Below are 24,947 nucleotides of genomic sequence, written 5' to 3' on the forward strand. Positions count from 1 at the left end.
AAAGATAGACAAACAAGGATTATTTTGGATGATTCTTCCTGAATATCAAGCAGAGTGCATTAATAATCTCATGGAAAAGATTATTTTTGTACCAGATCGAGAAACCTGCAAAGCTTCCAAGATCCACTCAGAGTTTTCAGGCAAGACAGCCCAGAATTTCTTGTTAAAAGCTTAAGGGCTCAATTTATGCTAAGTATTCAAGGAAATGTCTCATCCAAACAGGATATCATTTTTCATATTAAAGAAGCAAACTGATCTTGGTGCATAAATGTTATTATTCACAGTCACAAAGGAAAGTGGCATTTTCTTTCTCTTCCTTCATAGGAAAAGAAGGAGGCTCTCTCTTCTTTGGAGCTAGAAGAGGACTAAGGAATTCTATTCCTATACCTGAAGAAAATAACTTGTTTTTCTCAACCCCAATAGGTGGGTTCACAGACCTCCTCCAGGACACTGGTTGCTTTGATGGGTTAGTGTACAGAATGCGCATGTTGCTTTTAAACATATGTTTGGGGGAAGAATCAAAGTTAATTTCATCCTGTGAAAAGCTAGCAGATTCCATTAGTGATTGCGACTTCACTTCAAAGTGATAAGGCTGCGGGATATAGGTTCTCAGAACTGAATGTCCAAATGGGAATTTATGATGTAGAACTTCAGTTTTATCAACCATTGGTGTCAACATACATACAAAAAAAGAAAATTTTCCCCTAGCAGAAATGTTAAAGTTAACCCAGTGAACCAGTTATACTTTTTATAACCTGCTATGGTTTCTTCCCCTATAGTTTCCCCTATAGTTTCTTCCTCTAGAAAACATGTTACATGGGGCCAGGGATTTAGTTCAGTGGTTCCGCTGCCTGCCTCGCAAGCCAAGGACCTGAGTTCGATCCCCAGTACCAAAAAAAACACATGTTACATGATGGGTAGGCAGGACATTGGGATAACCATTTCAGGTTTTTATATTAATACATCATAAAGAAGGCACATTACATCAACCCATATTATCTCTTCTGCTAATGATCACAGCAAAATCTCAGAAGCAGTAGAAACAAGATGAGATTACAGCCCTTTCTCTGGATTGTCCTTATAACATCTTTATCTGGTAGCATTCTTAATTATCTTGGTGTCAAACCCAAGAAGTCATCCTCACATTCATAGAGAACAACCCCAACTATGACGTTTAAGAGGATATGGTTATTAATACTTAATGATTGTAGTCACATTCTACATGCACCAAATTCATAAAGCCATATACTGTTCCTATGTCTAAAGAAAAAATAATATGTATTACTAAATCCTATCAAAGTGGAGTACACCGTTTTTCACTGGTGCCTGGGGATGTAGCTCAGTGGCAGAACACTTGTTTAGCATGCACAAGATGGTGGGTTTAATCTCTCACATAACAAAAAGTAGATTTGGTGTTTCCATTTATAAAACTGGGTGGATGTCATTTAATGATAGATGATTTCTTAAAATAATTTTTACTTTAATGGAGTACAAGTAGATATTAATAAAGAAAATATAAAAGCACTCTTATGTCTATGAAAAATAAAAGAAGATTTCATAATGAAATAAATAGAGAATAACATGGTTAATAAACTGTGTATCATGATCTTAAAAGAATGCCCAAAATGTTACTCAAATACAAGGCATAGACAATAAAAGATTCTCTTACAAATAAAAAATAAACAAATAAAAGGACAAAACTTTCTTTTCAATGAGCAAAAGAAACCAGCAGTATAAATTAAACAAATGACTTTTATAAGACAAAATTTACATTACTCAGAATATAAAAAAGTTAAATGGCTCCACCAGTTTCATTTAAAAAGTCAGGATTCATAATAGGGTTATAGAGTTTCAGGAGAGTACTTATACTCTTATTTGTTTCATGTCCAGGAAAAGGAAAACAAAGTTATTTAGAGTGACACTGGACTCCTTTCTTCAGCAGCTATTGTTTGCTGTGTGTTCAAACACAGGTTTTTATGATGGATGGAAGAAAATACAAAGACACGGAGTAGTAAAGTAAAATAAAGCTAAATTTTGCTGGGTGCCCTTTATACTGCCCTGACTACCTCTTTTAGTTCTCATAGAATCACAGGAGGTAGATATTCATTCTTATTCATTCTTATACCCATTTCGCTCATGAAGAAACTCAAACTCTAAGACCGGCCCATGGTGTCATGTTGGTGCAACTGGGAACAGACTCAAGCTCTCCTATCTGATTCCAAAGAACCACAACCAGAAGGCTGCACAGGAATGGTCTTCAAAACTTTTCCAGTGGTTGCAGTTCTTTAAATGTTCAATTTGAATTTTTTTCCTCAAAAATGTATTTTATTCTGCATTCCTCAAAATGTATTTTAAAACTACAATGAAAATATTAAGAGGTACATCAAGTACAGAGTTTTAGGAACCATTGCTCTAGGACATGTATTCTCAATGGGGACAATATAACTACATAAACTTCCCCAGTGGTTAGAGACCTCTAGTTCTCACCACCTCACAGCTGGTGGAGCAGTGTCCAGAGACAATGCAAGTGAGTTCTTCCTCTCGCTGACCTAACCACACATCTTTCCTTTGTTTATGTTTTCCTTTCTTTAAAGCTCTTACAATACTCCTAGCATAGTACCATCTGCTGAAGCAGGATGAACAGGTAGCTTTAAAATGATGATAGCTCTGGGAAATGATAATCACTAGGTCATAGAAAGCCGCACTGCAGTGTATAAATAAGATAAGTAAAAGTGCTGAGGACTGCATGTTTGCTTTAATAAAATGTGTTTTCCCTTTTTTGTAGAGAATGCCTTTCTCAAATGCCTGGGGAGAGAAGCTGAACTATAGAATGGAAACACACAGACAGTTCCAGAATCTGGCAATGAGGGTGGGATCAGAGCAGAGAGGGATGAAATATTACTTACTGAGACCCAAAAGGAAAAGGGTTGGACCAGAGCCTTTGTGTTGAATTGCTGAAGCAATGGAATGAGATCAGAACTTCCAGGTCTAATTCCAAAGCTCCCCTTGGTAGAGGCAGTGTGCTGCAGTAAAAAGAGCAAGAGCTTGAGTTATGGCACAGCTCTCCACTATGTGATCTTTGGAAACTCAGTCTCTGAATCTTGATTTTCTCATATGCAAAAAGGAAGTAATAACACACAAGGATATTGTAAGGTTTAAATTAAAGAATGTATGTAAATCATCAACTTAACCCTGCCTTTGGCGTTTGATAAATGAAAGTGATGAGGATACAGTGATAAGATACAGACAGACAAGATGATGATGGTGATGACAACAATCCATGGGCCTTCTCTAGACAGTAACTACATGTACACACTGAATCCTGAACATCTTCAGAAGCTTAACATTTACCATACTTTATGAGATATGCTGCTGGAAAATGTAATTCATAAAGCAAGAATTCCCTTTGCAAAGTATTTCAGTGAATAAGAACTAGGTCTAAAACTATGAGCAGCTTCTGAGTTTTTGCATATTTAGCATTTTACTTGGGCTTTCTGCAAACACAAAGCATTTTCACTGACATTTTATCATTTTATTCCCATATCAACAATGTGAGCTTGCCAGGGCAAGTATTAGATACCCATTAAATAGATGAGAAAAACTGAGACCTTACAAAACTTAACTCATTTAATTACTAGCCCATCATTACACAGACAGCCTGGCTATCTGCTTCCTATTCTAATAGTACACTGTGCTGATTGCCTAAAAATTTCTGCCTGGAAATAAATGCAGAACTCACACAAGTCTGGTGTAGGTGTAGATATACACACTCAGTATCCCTAATACATGGTCATCCATTCTCCAACTGATCATTTCCATCTGAAGCAGCATGACATTCAGCTTAGTCATCTTCCTACTCTGTGCCTTCCACTCCTGCCCAAAGGAAAATACCCAAGAAAGACTGACAAATCTTTCCCTTGGACTCTAACAAAATGAGATGTCTATGAAACCAATACATAAATTGCATCATATGATGATTGTGCAACTGCCAGGGAAGCAAGACTAAAACAGCTCTGAAGGGCTTTGCTGTATCACAGTGAACAGAATAAAGTGGACCTTGATCTACAGAAAGTCAACTCTAAATCAACTTGGAGCACAGGAATGATGTATCTTCCCCCTCAAAATAGTCCTATAAGGAAAATGGGGCTAAGCATTTTCTTCAGCTGGGGAATCAAGAACCACAAATCAGGCACCATGTGCAGAATCCCAAAAACTAGTTTCCTTATTCCAATGCCATCTTCTTTGCACTCTACCATATTACTGCTTCTGTTGATTACAAATCTGTGGCAAGCAATAGAAAATCCAAATTTGGTTAAGCAAAGCACACACACACACGTACACACACACACACACACACACACACATACACTTGAATTGTTTGTGGGTTTTGGGGGAGGAGAGTTGTTTTGGTTTTTGGTCTTTGTTTGTTTACATACTAAGTAATTCAAATAATATGCCTGGTTTCAGGATCCAAGTTAAAATCTAGGTAGCTCCATCTTCAAGCTCCTCACAGTGACCACTTAGCAGCTCCAGGTTCTTCCTTCATTGTGACGGCAGTTTCAGCATTCAGATCCTCACATGATCACCTTCCATGGAGAAGAGAGTATTTATGAACTTCCATTACTGATGGTGAGCTTCACTTTGATTAGACTAGCTTGAATCATGTGTCAGTTTCTAAACAAATTATAATAGGCCAAAGGAGAGGATGCTTTGTTCAGCTAATCAGAGTCCACCATTGGATTCCAAGTGAGGTCAGTCCCACTCAGTCTATGTGAATAACTGGTGGAGAAGTACTTTCTCAATGGAAATTCAAGGTGCTAATATTAGGAAGGAGAGGTCATAGGAACTGGGCAGAGATCCCACAATGACACCCAATTTCTTATTTTATAAATAATCTTTAACTCCTATTGTGTCCCTCCTGTGTTACCAGGCTAGAGGTCAACTTTTAAAAAGGAAATCCAAAGTCTCCCTGGACAGAATTTATTTAGGATATCTGGACCCAGTAGTAGAAATAGGTACTTTCTACATCAGTTTGGGCCCATATAACATTATACAACTAGGTGTCTTAAATAGCAACATTAACCAAACATTAAGACTAGGTGTCCTTGGCCGGGGGTATCACAATCCCCAACTTGAAACTATACTACAAAGCTACTGTGGTGAAAACAGCATGGCACTGGCAAAGAAACAGACCCAAGGATCAGTGGAATAGATTAGAAGATGCAGAAACAACTCCAGACATATTCAGCCACCTCATCTTTGACAAAGGAGCCAACCACCCTCATTGGAGGAAAGATAGCCTATTTAATAAATGGTGTTGGAAAAACTGGATTTCAACCTGCCAAAGATTAAAACTAGACCCATACTTATCACCATGCACTAAACTAAGATCAAAGTGGGTTAAAGATCTAAATATTAAGACAGAAACACTAAACTTGCTGGAAGATAAGTTAGGTAGAACTCTTGATGATGTTGGCATAGGAAAAGACTTTATGAACAAATCTTCAGTAGCACAGGAACTAGCACAAAGAATCAACAACTGGGATCTCATTATATTAAAAAGCTTCTGCATTGCAAGAGAAACAACCAACAGAGCTAAAAGACAACCTACAATGTGGGAAGAAATTTTTAGCAGCTGTACCTCAGACAAAGGTCTACTGTCAAGAATATATAAAGAACTGAAAAAACTCAGAACCCCCCAAATTCAAAGACCCAATTCAAAAATGGGCATCAGAAATGAACAGGCATTTCTCAGACAAAGAAGTAAAAACAGCAAACAAATATATGGAAAAATGTTCAACATCACTGGTCATTCGAGAGATGCAGATGAAAACAACACTGAGATTCCACCTCATCCCACAAAGAATGGCTGCTATCAAGAAATCAACGAATAACAAATGTTGGCCGGGGTGTGGAGAGAAAGGAACACTTCTCCATTTTTGGTGGGAATGTAGACTGGTGCAACCACTGTGGAAGTCAGTATGGAGATACCTCAAAGAACTAGGACTAGAGGTCCCATTTGACCCAGCTATTCCCCTACTGGGAATCTTCCCCAAAGAATTAAAAGAATCATACCACAGTGATATATGTGCACCTATGTTTAAAGCAGCACAGTTTGTAATAGCTAAAGCTTGGAAACAGCCCAAGCCCATCGACTGGAAACTGGATAAAGATGTGTTTTTTTTATAGAATGGAGTACTACTCAGCCATAAAGAATGAGAAACTAGAGACATTTATAGCTAAATGGATGCATATTGAGGCCATCCTCTTAAGTGAAATAAATAGGACACACATGTGTAAATATTGAATAGTTTCTCTAGTGTGAGAAACTGAAAGTGTAAATAAGGATGGAAATGATTAAAATGAATAATTGATAATTTGAAATAGGAAAATGTCCAAGGGTTTGAGGGTGGTGGGAGGGGAAGGGGAAAGGGAAGAAGGGAAAGGAAAAATTATGAGAAAGAAAAAAATGGAATCAAAGTCTATGTAAATAGGGAAGGGTGGAGGGGGTGAAGGTTGCACAGGTAATGGGAGAAAAAATAAGAACTAAGATACATCATGTTCAGGTACAAACACCCAATGATAAATGTAAATGTATTGTATCCCTAAAATGTACCAATAAATATATAAATAAAAATTTTAAAAAAAATTTTTAAAAGACTAGGTGTCTTAAATAGCAAACATATTCCTCATACATATGAAGGTTGGGAAGTTCAAGATCCAGGTACAACCAGCAGATCCAATGTCTGGTGAGGTCAGTCTTCCTGATTTGCAGACAGCCATCTTCTTCTTGTATCTTTATATGACTGAGAGAAATAAAAAGAAAGCTATTTAGTAAGGGCACCAATACCATTAAGGAGAGCTCTACGTCCATGGTCTAATTACTTCCCCAAGTCCCTGTTTCCAACTACCATGACATTAAGAGTTAGAATTTCAACATATTATTTTAGGGGAGCACAAACATTCAGCTCATATTAGGTGCCATTATGGCTGATGGTCCTTCATCTACTTCCTTGTTTTACTCTTTAACTGACACAAATTGCTCTTCTGTCCAGACAGAATCTGAACCAAGTTGGTACAAGCCAGAGCAGAGTGATGAGTTCCAGTTATTTTCTATTTGTAGCACAACTAAAATTATGTGTTATACAGTAACAGAGGTTAAGAGTTGCACAGCACTTAAGAGCACAGGTTCTGGAATCAGCATACCTGAGTTCAAATCATTAGTCACTCACTCTCAATTGTGCAACTTTTGGACATTAGTTAATCTATTGATGTTACAAGTTCTTTACCTATTATAAGGCATAATTATAGTCACCTAATGATATTTCAATATCTAGATACGTTAGTACAGAGGTCACCTAATTTTTTCTATAAAGGACCAGATAGTAAATATTTAAAGTACTATGGGCCATACAGTCCCTGTGGTAACTCTTCCATCATAATATGAAAGCAGGCATAGACCATACCTGAATAAATGGATGTGACTATGTTTCAATAAGAGTATTTACAAAAACAAGCAGCAGGATAGATTTGCCTCACACCAAGTAAGAGGTCAATATGGTATGTTATAAATTCATAGTAAATAGCATTTAACTCTGTTTGTTATTCTTCTCTGCCCATAATTTCTCTATCTCAATGGGCTCCACCATTTTTACTATGCTGATTATAGAGTTATTATTTCACATATATACACATGAGCAATTTGTCTTAAGATTTTGACTTAGTACCACAGAAGATCAAGAAAACTCTGCATTCATCTAATTAGATTATCATTCAAATACACAAATGGCCTTGTTTATTTAAATTAAAGAGTAAGTACTCAGCAAACAGTTTGACACATTGTATACTACACAGTGCTAGGGCAATACATAGCAAGTAAAGAATAATAACTGTATTTGCTATAAATAAAAGTTCAGCCTCATGAATGAATGTTCATTTGTAGACTTGTATACCCATCAAAATACTTTCCTTATGTTATAAGACACCCCTGAAGTTCCTTCTCTACACATACACTCCAGGTCTAGAAATCACAACTCAAATTTCATGGTGTGCAGTCATGCTGAGATGTCTCAGGAGACACAAAACAATGCTGATGCTGGAGTTAAAAGTTAATTCTTCCCACTGGGTTAATAAATAGGTAAAACCATTTTGAAGCAAGGGGGAAATCAGTGGGCTTGGAACTCAGAATGAATTAGTGAAGAAAGAGGCAAAATAAAGAATTGCAGAGTAGGACTATGACTGCCAAGAACTCAGCCTCTTGAAGTGGTGTGCTGGATGGGAAATAAGGATGACAAGGAGGCCCATTCAGGAGCCTCAACTTATAATCAGCAGTCCCCAAGCTCAGAATTAGATCCTTGTCTGTGAGGAGGATTTTGAGTACATCAAAATGAATAACACTTTTGTTTATGGGTGAGATAGAGACAGAAATGTTAAACTTAATAAATTTATCAAATCTCTCCCTTTAGTATTTCTGCTGGAAGCCTGACTCATTTTAGCTTTTTACTTTGTACCAAATCATCTAACCTTTAATTCAATGTCTTCTCACAAATTTGCATAGTAAAGAAATATCTCATTTGTTTATTTTGTAGGATGTATATTTTGTATTCGTTTATTTTGTAGGATGGCTGCAACTCTCAATCAATATGCACCAATCTAGGTGAACATTACCCAGAATACCAAGCAAAGCCCTGAGAAAAACAAGAAAAAGGAAAAGAGAAGTTCCTCAGTTTACTGACAGAGAAACACACTATCATCCTTTATATCTTTCAATAAAGAGGTACATAATTGAGCCCATAAGTGGTTCATAATTTTGTTACTAGAAAATAAAATTATTCACTTTTACAAAGAATTTGATTTTTGCTATGGTTTGGATCCAAAATGTCCTACAAAGGTCTCATGTATTTAGGAGTGGGGCCTGGTTGAAAGAGACAGGACATTAGGGGTGTGATCTGGAAGAGTATATTCTTGTCCCTGACTCCTCCCTTCTCTCTCTGCTTCCTAACTGCCATGACATGAGCAGCTTTCCTCTGCTGGGCCCTTCCATCATGCAGTCCCAGTCTTGGAGCTGTCCACCATGGACTGAATCTATTGAAACTATAAGCCAAAATAAATTTTTCATTCTCTAATTTGCAAGTGTCGAGTAATTTGTCCCTATAATAAGAAAGTAACTATTACAGAAAATTGTTACCCAGAGAAGGGTCACTGCTATAACTATACCTGACCATGTGGTTCAGAAGTCTTTGGAACTGGTTTCCAGGAGGAGGTTGGAAAAGTTTAGAGATTCAAGTTTGATCTAGAATGTTGTGAACAATGCTTGATGTGCAATACTAGTCAGAGCTCAGAAGACTAGAATGCTGATAAGCATGTGGACAGTAAAGGCCAGGCTCAGGACATTTCAGTTGGGAATGAGGACTTTATTAGAACTAGACTAAGGCCCATGCAGGTTTCATTCTGGCAAAAAATGGGTCTACATTTTGCCCATGTCCTAAAACTTTGTACTGTGAATTTATAAGTGGTTGGTTAATTAATCTGACAGAAGAAATGTCAAGGTAACCCAATGTTCAGATTGTGGGATGAGTACTCCTGGCTGCTTTTAGCTAGATTAACAGTGAGAATCAAGAGTAAGTGGTAGACCTTGAAATTTTTGCAGTTTTGTCAGAAAGAAAGCAGCTACAAAGTCAGGCCAAAGGAGAGAATAGTTGCTTAAAAGATTAACATTAGAAAGAAGCCAAGAGTCTTTCATCAAGACAATAGGAATGATGCCTAGAAAGCATCTCAGAAATCAGCAAGACTCCACTTGTTTTAGGCTCAAGGATGCAAAACTGTAATCTGTAAACCTTTCATTTGAAAAGAGAGTCCCTGGCATATCTAGTCAAGATTTTCCTAGGGAATTAGTTCCCTAGAATTATTTTCACTGGACTTAGCCATTCTACCACTCAGAAGCTGCTGAGTCAAGGTCCAAGGGTGCCAGGATACTGCCTGGGCCTGCAGACCTTGACATCATCCATATGGTGCTGGTTTTTTAAACATGCAGAATGTAAGAGTTATGGGGTCATGAAGGCTTCCACTCAGATTACAGAAGAAGGACTAGGGGACCAGGAAAAATATATATGTGACAAGGTCACAGTACCTGTCAGATGCATCTCAAAGGGTGATGCATGAAGGATGAGAATGAAGCCAAAGGTGCAGTGTAGACCCTAGGAAGTTAGAGATGCCAGGATTATGGAACATCTGATGGGGAAAGCTTCAGGCAGTAAGGAGCCCCATCCCAAGACAGAGTCCATATGGACTGCAACAGCAAGGCCATAGGACCAGAGCCACCCTTTGGAGCTCATATCTCACCAAAACCTGCCCTGGACCTGGTATTGGACTTGGGGCTATAGGATTCAAAGTTTGTTCTTCTGGGTTTTGGTCTTGCTTTGGTTCAATTTCTTTGTATCCCCCTATTCCTCCCTTTAAGAATGAGAATGTTTTCTCTGTGCCATTGTATGCTGGAAGTGTTTAACTCTCTTTTTTATTTTTACATAGCTAAGAGTTTGCTTTGGTTCTCAGAGGAGACTTTGGATTTGAACTTTTCAGCAATGTTAGAAGTGCTAAAACTTTGGCAACTGTTAGAAATGGAGAGAATGTATTTTGCATAATGAAATGGACATGAGCCTTTTGGGAGCCAGAGATGGAATGTTATGGTTTAGATCTAAAATGTTCCTCAATGGCTTTATATATACAGAGGTATGGCCTTGATGGAAGAACAAAGTCACTGGAGGCATGACTTAGAAGGGTATATTCTTGTCCCCAGCACCTCCCTTCTTTCTCTGATTCCTGGCTGTCATGATGTAAACAGCTTTCCTCCACCAGGCCCTTCTACCACAAAATTTGTGCCTTGGATCCAAGTAATCACGGACTGAACCCACTGAAATTGTAAGCAAAAATAAGCATTTCCTCCTTTAAGTTGTGAATGTTGAGTATTTTGTTCCAGTGAAAGGAAAGTGACTAATACAGTCTTAATGTTTTTTATTTAATATTTTATTAAATGTTTTTTAAAAGCTTTTATGGAATTTTCTTTGATGTCAAATGCTTATCTGGATATTCATTCTTGCTAATGTGTAAGGGTTAAATATGTTTATTCATATGATGCTCTTTTATAACAAAACAAAATAAATGAACAACATATCCAAAAAAAGAAAGAAATCAGTGGAGGTGGGAACATTCTAAGTATTCAGGCAATATTGTATCAATATCACTCAAAGGTATTCTGATACAGGACACTGGCTACACAGACCTGGACATATACCCAAAGACATTTAGTGTAGTTAGTCCCAAATGTGCCAAGGCAAATGTTAAGTTTTGAAGAACTGAATTGACATTCATTTGTTGGTCACACTACTGGTGCCACATACAGACTATTAATCTGGGAAATCAGCACTCAATCAGCCACATAGCTTTTAAAATATGACTCTCTACAGGGAATTCCTCTGATATCATCCAAATATGTACGACTTCCCCTGTCTGTCCCTCTACCCAGTACTAATGTTGAGACCTTTAATGGAATGAGCAAAGGAATCACAAGACTCCCAAAAGCAGATAGAAAATCGCATGGGCTTTGAGGACAGCCAGTGTAACCTCACAGGAGTTGAGTACTGGACCACAACTCTTCCTCCTTCTGAATAAGAATGGAATAAATGGAAATGTGTTGACTATGTTGTGAAAAAAAAAAAAAGGCCAAGAAGCAAGCTTTTCTGATGAAGCACAGTAGGAATTACTCAGGAGGAGACAGAAGGAGAAGAGGGAATTCTGCTGACTGAAAGATGCACTAGAATCAGCCTAGCTGTTCCCCTCTTAGCCTGTCATGCTTCTATGCCCTCTGAGTCTTCCAAACTGCTTAAAATGGACTATTATGATAACATTAAATCGAAGCACAATGTTCAAGATTTTTTTCATACCTACAAATTTATATTAGAACTACAAAACTACCTTGGGTTAAAGATTTAGGTAATGGTGCTGAGACACCTCAATAGCTTCAATGTGGCTGTGAGTTTTGAAAGTCACGGTAAACAAACCAGCCACTTAGTTTAGATTCCAAGCAACTCAAAGCCAGTTATTAAAGACAGCATAAGAAAAGTGGCTCTTTTATGTGAACTAAGTGTTGACTCTCTCTCTCCACAGAGAGTGGAAACCATGTTGTAGATGGCCCTATGGAGAATTCCATGTGCCAAGGATATGAAGTCTCTTGCTTCAGTTTCCTGACAATATTGATTGAATTTACAAATACCCCTGGTCAAATGTTTAGCACTGTAATCTTTCTGATAACTTGATAACAACCTCATAAGAGATCTGGAAACAGAACTCTCAAGGAGCTGTTGAATTCTTGACCTGCAAATCCATATGAAATAATAAATATTTTTGGTACTAAATTTTCAAGTGATTTGCAAGAATATATTACTAAGCTAAACACTTGCATAAATCATATAGCTCAAATATAGTGGTATGTCTATATCTTTCCCATTGCACCATTCTGCCAAGTCTATGGTAATCCTAGGCACCAAATGAATGGCTTCTGCTATGATTTTGCAGGAAAAGGAAACCTAACCAAGCTAGCTCAAATAAAATGCAGATCAATGAAGACAAAGGTAAATACTTGAAGTCTCTGGGAAATGAAAAAAGCAAGCATATTTTGTAGTGATAAACTGTCACAGCATAAACTTCAATTTCTTCAAATCTTCCCTGAAGGCCACCAGAATTATGGCCAAGGTAGCATGGCTTAAATTCCAAGAAAAAGTCTGCCACTGCTCTGGCTGGAAGAATCAGGGGATTTAAAATCCCAGGAAAACTAGACAAGCCAAGAATTTGGAGACAAGAATGCCAGGAAAGAACATCACATTCAGTTCTTAAACTCAGCACAAGTCTTCGGTTTTCTCCTGAATTATATATGAGTAGGTCAAATGGAAGGCAGCTTACACTTAATTCTTATAAATCTAAACTCAGTTCTGAACTTCCACATTTCAAAAGCATGGAGTTTTCAGTTTAAGCCAAATTAAATGAATTGCCTGACAAAATAAAATATCAACACTCTTTAGAACAATATAAAGTAAAAGAGCACTGGGGTGTAGCTCAGTGCAGGGCCCTTGACTCAATCCGCAGTCCTACACATGAAAAAAACTAGTACTGATAAATAATACACCTGAAATTTTAAATAAATCAGTGGATGAGCCTAATAACGGAATGAAGATAAAAGGAAACAGTGAATTTGAAGACCGATTAACAAAAGTCAGCTAATTCAAATAGAAAGATGGAGGGTTTGGAGTTTGCAAAAAATGAACAGAACCTCAGAGACCTATGAAGTAATTACAAAATACTTCACCTAGAAAGAGAATAGGGCAGAAAAAAATTATAAAGAAAAATACCCCCAAAATTCCATATGATTGAAAGATATAAATGTACAAATTCAGAAAGCTCAAAAAAACTTGAGGATAAATGTGAAGAAATCCATGCCTAGGTATATGATAGTCGATTTGGTAACCAGCAAAGATAAAGAAAAAAGTATGAAAGCTATCAAGAAATAACATCACGTTGCATGTAGCACAACAATGATAAAATTATCACACACATTTTACCATAAACCATACAGGCTAGGAGACAATGCAACACCTTTAAAATATGTTTTAAACATTGCTTCCAACCCAAAATTCTAAATCCAGCAAAATATCCTTCACCAATAGAAGTGAAAGAAAGACACTTTTAGATAATGAAAAACTTAGAATTTGTCACCTTCAGAACCTTACTAAAAGTACTTTACTTTGAGGGAAATGACACTAGAGAGAATTTTGGATTTGGGAATGAATGAAAATTATCATATATAAATGGTAAATATATGAATAAATGTAAAATACTTTTTAAATTTGGAATACAAATTATTGTTCACAGCAAAAATGTAACATTGTCTTGTATGGTTCATAATGTACTTATATATAATATTTATAACAACTGTAATTTAAAAGATTGTAGGATAGAGAGTAAATGAATCTATACATTATAACATTTCTAGTTTTTATCATATTAGCCTACATAAGCCATGAAAATGTTAAAATGTATAAAGCTAACTTTTGAAATGAACAAGAGTATAACTTTAAATTGAAAATGTAAATTAAGATATTGAAATAGTACAAAAAAGAATAAGAGAAGGAAGAAATGATAGGGGTTCAAATGCATAAAGAATAAAATAGTAATTTAAATTCAGCAATATAAAGAATCAAGTTAAAAGTTAGTAGATTAAAGGCCAGGGATTTGGCTCAGTGGCTCCTCACCTGCCTCACAAGCACAAGTCCAGAGTTCAATCCCCAGGACCAAAAAAAAAAAAAAAAAAAGTTAATAGACTAAACATTCCAATTTAAAACTGTAGATTATCAGAATAATTTTTTTAAAATTTTAAAATTTTTTTAATTCAATTTTTAAAAACTATGAACAAGACACACACCTTAAACATAAATTAAGAAGTTGAAATTAAATAGACAGATACACCGTGTAAAGACTGATGATAATATGGCTATTATATAAGACAAAATAGATCTCAAGGGTGTTACCAAAATTAATGAAGAACATTTCACAATAATAGAATTAATTCATCAGGAAATCTTGCCAATTATAAACGTGTTTATGCCCCATAACAACCTTAAAATCCTTGAATTAAAAATTGACAATATTAAAGGGAAAGCTAGTTGATTGTACAGAGTAAAGAGTTTAACATCTTTTTCCAGCAAATTGTAGAAAAACTAGACAAAGATAAATAAATACATAGAATAAAAAACTAAACATACTCATCTTTCTCTCATTTGCAGTAACACTCAACAACTGGACAATAAGCTTTATTTTCAAGTGCATACAGTAAATTCGGTAAGATAGATAATATGTTAGACCACAATGAAAGTTTCAATAAATTCCAATGGGTTGAACTTATATATGTTCTCTGACCTCTAAAAACTTAATTAGAAATCAATAACACTAACATAGCTAGGATAATTACAAATATTAAAAATTTAACAAGACTTTTCAATAATCCATGCATAAAATAAATTATAAAAGAATTAGAAAGTATTCAGAACTAAATTTTAATAAAAGCAGAACATAGATATATTTGTGGAATGCAGTTAAAACAGTGTTTACAAAGAAATTTGTGATTTAAAATGTTTACATTAGAAAAAAATCTAGTAAACCAAACTCCTCTTACCTTTTATTTTTCTATGATAATGACCAGCTTTTGGTATTTCATTTTTACTGAGATCTATTTTTAAAATTAAATTTCTTCTCCATTTTTTCAAAAAAACCATGATTAATGACCTTAAGGGGGGTGGGCAACTAAATCAACTCAAAGTAGGTAGAAGGAAAGAAATAAATCACAAAAATCAATGAAACAGAAAGTAAGCAACAAATAGAATTAACAAAGACAAAAGCTTGTTCTTTGATAACACCACAATTTCTAAAAGCCCATGTAGAAAATTCTGGAGCAAAAAGAAAAAAAAGACACAAATGACCAATATAAGGAATAAGAATTGTTGTAAGTGCACATAATATAGATATTTTTAAAACAAAAAGGTAAAATGTTTCACATCAAAAATTGACAAATTAAAATAAATATATTTTTGAAAACTACTACAGCATAATCAAAAAGAAATGGATGGAGAGACCCCCAGCACTGGGAGGTGAGCCTATCGGGGTGCCATACCACTAGCCCCAAGCACCAAGGAGCAGAGCCCCCGCCACAGTACCAAGGAGGTGAGCCATGCAGGCACCAACAACACACACACATACCCGTGGCAGTGCTGAGCCATTACCTGGATCCACATAGGGGCACTAGCCAGAGGCAAACCAAGACACCATCCCAAGTGTCCACAGGCCCCAGCCAGAAGCCCGCCCAGACAACAGGTCAGCTCAGGAATCCACAAGGCCACCACACTGAACCCAGGAATTAGTGCACTGGTGAGCAGCAGAGTAATGGCTGCTTGGTGGCTTGCTGAGAATTCAAGACCACTGGGTGAGCAAAATGCACCTCAAGAAAGACACAGCAGGCTGCATCTGTTGAAATGAGAAAACACATAAACAAGTCTCAAAACCAGACTTCCAGTCCCCAGCGCACAGGAGCAGAACCACCCCAGTGCCAAGGAGGAGCCTACCAGGCCACCTTACTACTGCCCCCAGCACCAAGGAGGTAAAGTGCGCAGGGCCCAGGAGCACACACGACTCCCTCCCCCCACCCCGTTGAAATGAGAAGACATGTAAAAAAGTCTCAAAACCAGACTCCCACACCATCTAAAGCAATTCCAAAGGGAAACTAGATGGAACAATCTGGTACTCAACCACCTTGACTCCCTGAACTGGCAACAAAAGAGGATCTGGAAAAAATGAAATCAGAAATAATTTCTCACATAAAAGCAGAGATTGTGTCCATAAGACATGACATGATTAATAAATCTACAGAGGACACAGATGAAAAAATAGACAAGCTGAGGAACATGATGGAATCCCAACATGGGAAACAAATGGAATCCATAAAACAGAGGCAAACAGATTTCCAGGAGAATAAAAACTCCACCAAAACTTTATGCAGCAGAATGAGCCAATGTGAGACAGAATTTCACATATAGAAAATAAGATTGCTCTGCACAGCAAGAGAAACCACCAGCAGTGTGAAGAGACAACCCACAATGTGGGAAAAAATCTTCACCTGCTCTTCCTCAGACAAAGGTCTACTATCTCAAATCTATAAAGAACTTAAAAAGATCAGACCTCCCAAATTTAAAGACCCAATCCAAAAATGGGCATCTGAAATGAACAGACATTTCTCACACAAAGAAGTAGAAATAGCAAATAAATACATGAAAAAATGTTCAACGTCACTGGTCATTCGAGAGATGCAAATGAAAACAACGCTGAGATTCCACTTCACTCCAGAAAGAATAGCTGCTATCATGAAATCAACCAATAACAAATGCTGGCAGGGCTGTGGGGAAAGAGGAACTCTGCTCCACTGCTGGTGGGAGTGTAGACTGATGCAACCACTGTGGAAATCAGTATGGAGATACCTCAAAGAGCTAGGTCTGGAAGTCCCATTTGACCCTGCTATTCCACTGCTGGGGATCTTCCCCAAAGAATTAAAAGAATCGTACCACAGTAATATATGTGTGCCCATGTTCATAGCAGCACAGTTTATAATAGCTAAAACTTGGAAACAGCCCAAATGCCCATCAACTGGAGACTGAAAAAAGAAAATGTGGTTTTTTCATAAAATGGAGTACTACTCAGCCATCAAAAATGAGAAATTAGAGACATTTATAGCTAAGTGGATGCACATTGAGGCAATACTCTTAAGTGAAATAAATAGGACACACATGAATAAATTCCAAATAGTTTCTCTGGTGTGAGAAACTGAAAGTGTAAATAAGGACTAAATGTATAATAGGTCATGTGAAATAGGAAGAAAAGGGGCAAAGGGGAAGGAAGGAAGTGGGAGGGCTAGGGGAAAGGATAGAAGGGAATGGGATTAATATGAGAAAATGGAAAAATAGGAACAAAATCTTTGTAAATTGGGAGGAATGGAGGGGTTGAAGGGAGGGCTGGGCAAGGGTGAAAAATAAGAACCAAGAGAGACTATGTAAAGGTGAAAATTTCCAATGATGAATGTCATTATATTGTATACCTAAAATGTACCATTGATTAGAATGAATAATTGATAATGCAAAATAGGAAGAAAAGGTCCAAAGGGGTAGGGGTAGTGGGAGGGGCAGGGGAAAGGAAAGAAGGGAAAGGAAAAATGATGAGAAATGGAAAAAATGGAAATAAAGTCTTTGTAAATAGGGAAGGGTGGAGGGCATGAAGGAAGGGCTAGGAATGGGGAAAAAGTAAGAACCAAGATGCATTATGCAAAGGTACAGTTCCCAATGAGAAATGTAATTGTGTTGTATACCTACAATGTACCAATAAAAAATTTAATAAAAAAAAAGAAGATAAGATTGCAATTAGTGACCAGGAAAAGAAAAACTTTTCTAAAACAGTAAAGGATCATGAGAAATCAATCCAGCAACTACCAGATGATGCAAACAAGAATAACATAAGACTGATCGGAGTCAATGAAAAAACAGGAGAAAGTACAGATGACCTAAAAAAAAACTGTTCACAGAAGTGATGGCAGAAAACTTCCCAAGCAGGGGAAAAGAACTTGACATACAGGTAAGTGAGGCACATAGGACTCCAACAAGCCTTGATCAAAAAAATCTACACGTAGGCATATAATACTTAAGATTCCAGAAAAACAACAGAAGAATAAAATTCTACAAGGAGTTAGAGAAAAGAAACAAATCACCTACAAAGGAAAGCCCATCAGAATCACAGCAGACTTCTCAACACAAATCCTCAAGGCAAGAGGAGCTTGGAGTGACGTATTCCAAGCCCTAAAGAAAAACAGCCTCCAACCCAGATTGATGTACCCTGCAAAACTATCTTTCAAAATGGATGGAGAAATAAGATACTTTCATGACAAAGAGCACCATAGGAACTTCATGAATACCAAACAAGCACTCCAAAAATTTTACACAATACCCTAGGAAAAGACAATGAGGATCACAGCCCAGGAAGCCCAGCACAATGAATGCATTGGGCACAACAAGAAATTAAATGCAAAGGGGGAGAATCCAACAAAAAGAAAAAGTCATGACAGTGATAAGTCAATACATATCAGTTATAACCATCATTGTTAATGGTCTCAATTCATCAATCAAAAGAAACAGACTGGCAGAATTGGTCAAGAAGCAAGATCCAACAGTATGCTGCATACAAGAAACACACTTAACTCAAAAGGAAACTCATAGACTGAAAGTTAAAGGGTGGAAAACAATACTCCATGTGACAGGAACCCAAAAAAAGCAGGAGTAGCTATCCTCTTTGCAGATCAAGTAGATTTCAAACCAACACTGATGAAGAGACACAAAGAAGGACACTATATCCTTGTAAAAGGAACAATCCAAGAGGAAGAGATGACAAGTAATAAATATATATGCACCAAACACTAGTGCACCCAACTATATAAAACAAATACCAACAGACATGAAAAATCAAATAAGCACTTATACAATAGTAGTGGGGGACCTTAATACCCCACTCTTACAAATAAATAGATCAACTAGATAAAAACTAAACAAGGAAATACTAGAACTCAATCAAACTCTTGAACAAATGAACTTAACATATGTTTACAGAGTGTTCCACCCCCCAAAATCAGAATACATATTCTTTTCAGCTACACATGGGTTGTTCTCTAAAATAGACCAAATACTAACTCATAGAATATGTTTAAGTAAGTGCAAAGGAACTGAAATTATCCCCTGTATATTATCAGATAATAGTACGACAAAATTGGGGATCAATAGCAAAAGAAACAGCAAGAATTTCATAAACTCAGGGAAACTGCACAACACACTTCTGAATAACCAATGGGTCACAGAGCAAGTTGAAGAAATCAGGCAGTTCCTACAATTAAATGACAGTGACAATGCAACATATTGGAATCTATGGGGCACAATGAAAGCAGTCTTACAAGGGAAATTCATAGCAGTGAATACTCACATTAAGAAACCAGACAGAGCTCAATTAAACAACCTGATGCTGAACCTCAAGCTTCTAGAAAAAGAAGAGCAAGACAAACCCAAAGCCCATAGAAAGGAGAAAACTATAAAGATCAGAGCAGAAATAAAATCAATGGAGATGAAGAGAACAATACAAAAAATTAATGAAGCCAAGAGTTGGTTCTTTGAAACAAACAACAAAATTGACAAACCCTTAGCCAACCTTATCAAGAAAAAGGAAAGAAAAGGCCCAAATCCATGCAATTAGGAGTGAAAAGGGTGAAATTACAACAGATCCAGCAGAAATACAGAGAATGATCAATACCAACTTAGAGAACCTATATGCCAATAAGATGTAAAATACAGAAGAAATGGACAGATTCCTAGATAAGTATGAATTCCCCAAGTTGAACGAAGAAGACTTAAAAATTCTAAACAACCCAATATCAATCAATGAAATTGAAAATGTAATTAAAAACTTACCAGCTAAGAAAAGCCCGGGACCTGATGGCTTCACTGCTGAATTCTACAAGACATTTCCAGAGGAACTACTGCAACTACTGTTTAAACTCTTCAATGAAATTGAAAGGGAAGTAATACTCACAAATTCTTTCCTGGAACCAAGCATCACCTTGATCCCCAAAGCAGAGAAAGACCCAACTGAAAAAGAGAACTATAGGCCAATCTCACAAATGAACATAGATGCAAAAGTCCTTAATAAGATACCGGCAAGTAGAATGCAGAAGATCATCAAGAAGATCATACACCCTGACCAAGTGGGATTCATCCCAGGGATGTGGGGATGGTTCAACATACGAAAATCAATCAGTGTAATACACTATATCAATAGAGCCAAGGATAAAAACCATATGATCATCTCCATAGATGCAGAAAAAGCATTTGACAAAATCCAACGTGCATTTATGATAAAAACCCTACAAAAAATGGAATAGATGGTCTCTACCTCAATCTGATAGAAGCCATCTATGAAAAACCAACAGCCAATATCATACTAAATGGTCAAAAGCTGAAATCCTTCACACTAAAATCAGGAACAAGACAAGGATGTCCACTATCACCACTCCTGTTCAATATAGTTTTGGAAACATTAGCCATAACTATTAGACAAGAGAAAGAAATAAAAGAAATAAAGATAGCAAATGAAGAAGTCAAATTAACATTATTTGCAGATGACATGATGCTCTATACAGAAGACCCCAAGAATGCCACCAAAAGTCTTCTAGACGTAATAACCAAATTCAGTAAAGTAGCTGGATACAAGGTCAACACACAAAAATCAATAGCTTTCCTCTACACGAACAGCAGGCTCACTGAGACAGAAATCAAGCAAACAATTTCTTTCACAATAGCATCCAAAAAACTGAAATACCTAGGAATCAACCTAACAAAAGAAATCAAAGACCTCTTCTCTGAAAACTCTGATAAGAGAGATTGAAGATGGTATCAGAGAATGGAAAGACATCCCTTGCTCCTGGGTAGGAAGAAGCAACATAGTGAAAATGGCCATACTTCCAAAACTGCTATAGAGATTCAATGCAATCCCAATTGAAATCCCAGCAGCATGCTTCACAGACCTGGAGAAAACAATCCAAAAATTCATTTGGAACAAGAAGAGACCTAGAATAACAAAAGCAATTCTAGGCAATAAAAGACAAGGTAGGGAGTATCACAATCTCCAACTTGAAACTATACCACAAAGCTACTGTGATAAAAAAACAGCATGGTACTGGCAAAGAAACAGACCTGAGAACCAGTGGAACAGATCAGAAGATTCAGATCAGAAGATCCAGCTCATCTTTGACAAAGAAGCCAAACACCCTCACTGGAGGAAAGATAGCCTCTTTAATAAATGGTGCTGGAAAAATTGAATTTCAATTTGCCAAAGATTAAAACTAGACCTATATGTCTCACCATGCACTAAACTAAAATCAAAATGGATTAAAGAGCTAAATATTAAAACAGAAACACTAAACTGGCTGGAACAAGATTAGGTAGAACTCTTGAAGACATTAGTGTAGGAAAAATTTTTATGAACAAAACTTCAGTTGCCCGTGAACTAGCACAAAAAATCAACAAGTGGGATCTCTTCTTATTAAAAAGCTTCTGCACAGCAAGAGAAACCACCAACAGTGTGAAGCGACAACCCACAATGTGGGAAAAAATCTTCACCTGCTATTCCTCAGACAAAGGTCTACTATTTAGAATCTATAAAGAACTTATAAAAATCAGACCTCCCAAACTTAAAGACCCAATCCAAAAATGGGCATCTGAAATGAACAGAGATTTCTCAGACAAAGAAGTAGAAATAGTAAATAAATATATGAAAAAAAGAAAAATGTTCACCATCACTGGTCATTCAAGAGATGCAAATGAAAACAATGCTGAGAGTCCACCTCACCCCAGAAAGAATGGCTGCTCTCATGAAATCAACCAATAACAAACGCTGGCAGTGCCATGGGGAAAGAGGAAACTTGCTGGTGGGAGTGTAGACTGGTGCAACCACTGTGGAAATCAGTATGGAGATACCTCAAAGAACTAGACTGGAAGTCTCATTTGACCCAGCTATTCTTCTGCTGAGTATCTTCCCCAAAGAATTAAAAGAATCATACCACAGTGATATATGTGCACCCATGTACATAGCAGCACAATTTGTAATAGCTAAAACTTGGAAGCAGCCCAATTGCCCATCAACTGGAGACTGGATAAAGAAAATGTGGTTTTTTTAAAAAATGGAGTACTACTCAGCCATAAAACATGAGAAATTAGAGACATTTATAGCTAAATGGATGCACATTGAGGCAATACTCTTAAATGGAATAAACAGAACACACATGTGTAAATACCAAATAGTTTCTCTAGTGTAAGAAACTGAAAGTGTAAATAAGGACTAAAAGATATAATAGATAATGTGAAATAGGAAGAAAAGGGGCAAAGGGGAAGGGGAAGTAGGAGGGGTAGGGGAAAGGAAAGAAGGGAATGGAATTAATATGAAAAAATGATAAAAACAGAAACAAAGTCTTTGTAAATAGGGAGGAATGGAGGGGTTGAAGGGAGGGCAGGGGAAAGGGTGAAAAATAAGAACCAAGAGAGATTATGTAAAGGTACAAATTTCCAATGATGAATGCCATTACATTGTACACCTAAAATGTACCAATAAAATTAATTTTAAAAAAAGAAATGGATAACTTAGTATCAGGAAATGAAATTTCTTGTTAGAACCCATTAACAACAACAACAACAACAAAAAGAAAAAGCACCAGGCCAAGATGTCCTTACTAGTGAAAAGAACACCATCCTGATATCAAATTACAGATCTACATCCATCATGAAACTAGATGTAAAAGCTCAAAAACTTTTAGTAAATCAAATCAAGCAACATATCAAAGGAATAATAAATGTATCATGACTAAGTGGAGTTTATCCCAGTAATGCAATTTTAGTTAATATTTTAAAAGAGGCTTTTTTTTACTCCTGGAGCTGGATGTAGTGTCACACACCTGTCATTCCAGCTACTCGGAGACTTGGGCAGGAAGATCACTTGAACCGAGGAATTTGAGACCATCCTGGGTGACATAGCAAGACCCCATCTAAAATAAGAAAGAAAGAAGGGGAGAGAGTCAGGAAGGAAGAAAGGAAGGGAATTTATCATATTATCAGAATAAAGAAAAAAATAATGTGATTATCTCAATCTATGTGGGAAAAAGCAATTGACAAAATTCCAAACCCAGTCATGAAAAAAAAAACTCAGCAAACCATGAAAAGTACTTCTTCTATGAGGTAAAGGATATGTAGGAAAAAAAACAGCTAATACACTTAGTGATAAAATAATGAATGCTCTCCCCACATAATCAGGGAGAAGGCAGTGCTGTCTACTCTCTCCACTTCCATTCAACAGTAGCATTAGCTAGTGATGGCAATAAAGTAAGAATAATTAAAAACATAAAGATCTCAAAGGAAGAAGTAAAATTGATCCTATTTTGCTGATGGTGTGGTTATTCATGCAGCAAATCCTCAGGATGATATTTAAAAACTATTGAATTAATAAGAGAATTTTTAAGATTTTAGGATATAGAATTAAAGGTTAAAATCAACATTACCTAAATGTTTATCACCAGGAACAACTGAAACAGATATTTTTAAATTACATTTATAAGAGCACTGAAATCAATATCTATAGGAATAAATTTGTGAGTTAAACAAATCTCCTACATCTATAAAACAGACAATTGCTGAGAGAAATAGCAAATATCCAACTAAAAAGGAGAGATATACCATGTTCTTGGATTAGAAGACCCAGTACAGTTAAGATGTCTTTCTCCAACTTTATCTCTAAGTTTAAAATAATGCCAATAAAAATTCCAACAGAACAAAAAACAAAAAAATTGATTTGAAAATAAAACTAGATATTAAAAGTAATTATAATAAAGGATAACTTGTACCATCAGAAATCAAGATGTGCTATGAAAATATAACAAAGCCCATAAAATAGACACACTAATAAAATGAAAGTCATAATATAGACTAAATCAAAATTTATATGAGCATTGAATATTCAAGTAAGCTTCAATTTGAATCAATGGAATTAGAGTTAAACATACATGGCATGATCAAAAAATAAAGTAAATACATAGAAATTTTTTTAATTTATTACAGTAAAAAATAAATTGTCACTAATACCCTTCAAAATATTCCCTCTCACTTAGAAAACATTGGTTTTTTGGGGGGGGGGTTGGTACTGGGGATCGAACTCGGGACCTTGCACTTGTGAGGCAGGTGGGGGAACCACTGAGCTAAATCCCCAGCCCCATGCTTACTGTTCTTACCACTTTCTGAAGCAGTTCTGAAAGCCTGCTTCCACTATGATAAATTTAATCCAACTGATTAACGAATACCAATACATTATTAAAGTTCCTACTTTATGCAGATTTCCTTAGTTTTCCCAATTACTGTTTTTATGTTCTCAGATTCCATTCAATATACCACATTACATTTATCATCCTGTCTCCTTAGTCTCTTCTTGGCTATGACATTTTCTCATGTTTTCCTTGTTTTTGATGACTTTTGAGAAGTACTTTGTAAAATGGCTCTGTATGGAATTTATCTGATGAGTAATTATACTGAGTTTACAGGTTTGAGAGAACAGATTTCTTTTTAATGATCATACTAAAGACTAACAAAGGTACAGCATGATGAGCATTCTCATCTGTTGTGAGAGTAAAATTTGCTACAGTTTTCCTAGAAATAAAATTTTTGTAATGAAACCATCCTAATGCAACCAAGTGATTCCATTTAGAAGACTCCTTTTAAACTGTTCAGAGA

At 36.4% G+C, this 24,947-nt stretch overlaps 1 long non-coding RNA gene across 1 annotated transcript in view; it reads right to left on the reverse strand.

Annotated features, from left to right (window-relative positions):
* Window positions 1-6,616: 6,616 nt before the first annotated feature.
* LOC110350002 (uncharacterized) overlaps window positions 6,617-24,947 on the reverse strand; it is an 81,721-nt gene continuing 63,390 nt past the window's right edge. Inside the window, exons 3-4 of the long non-coding RNA XR_002396242.2 lie at window positions 23,126-23,215; window positions 6,617-6,806 (exon numbers count right to left, since the gene is read on the reverse strand). This is a non-coding gene — a long non-coding RNA (uncharacterized LOC110350002). The remainder of the gene's footprint in view (window positions 6,807-23,125; window positions 23,216-24,947) is intronic.

The sequence above is a fragment of the Heterocephalus glaber genome, unplaced genomic scaffold, assembly GCF_053883595.1.
Source record: "Heterocephalus glaber isolate CG9 unplaced genomic scaffold, H.glaber_assembly_v1.0 deba00001481, whole genome shotgun sequence".
Classification (NCBI taxonomy): domain Eukaryota; kingdom Metazoa; phylum Chordata; class Mammalia; order Rodentia; family Bathyergidae; genus Heterocephalus; species Heterocephalus glaber.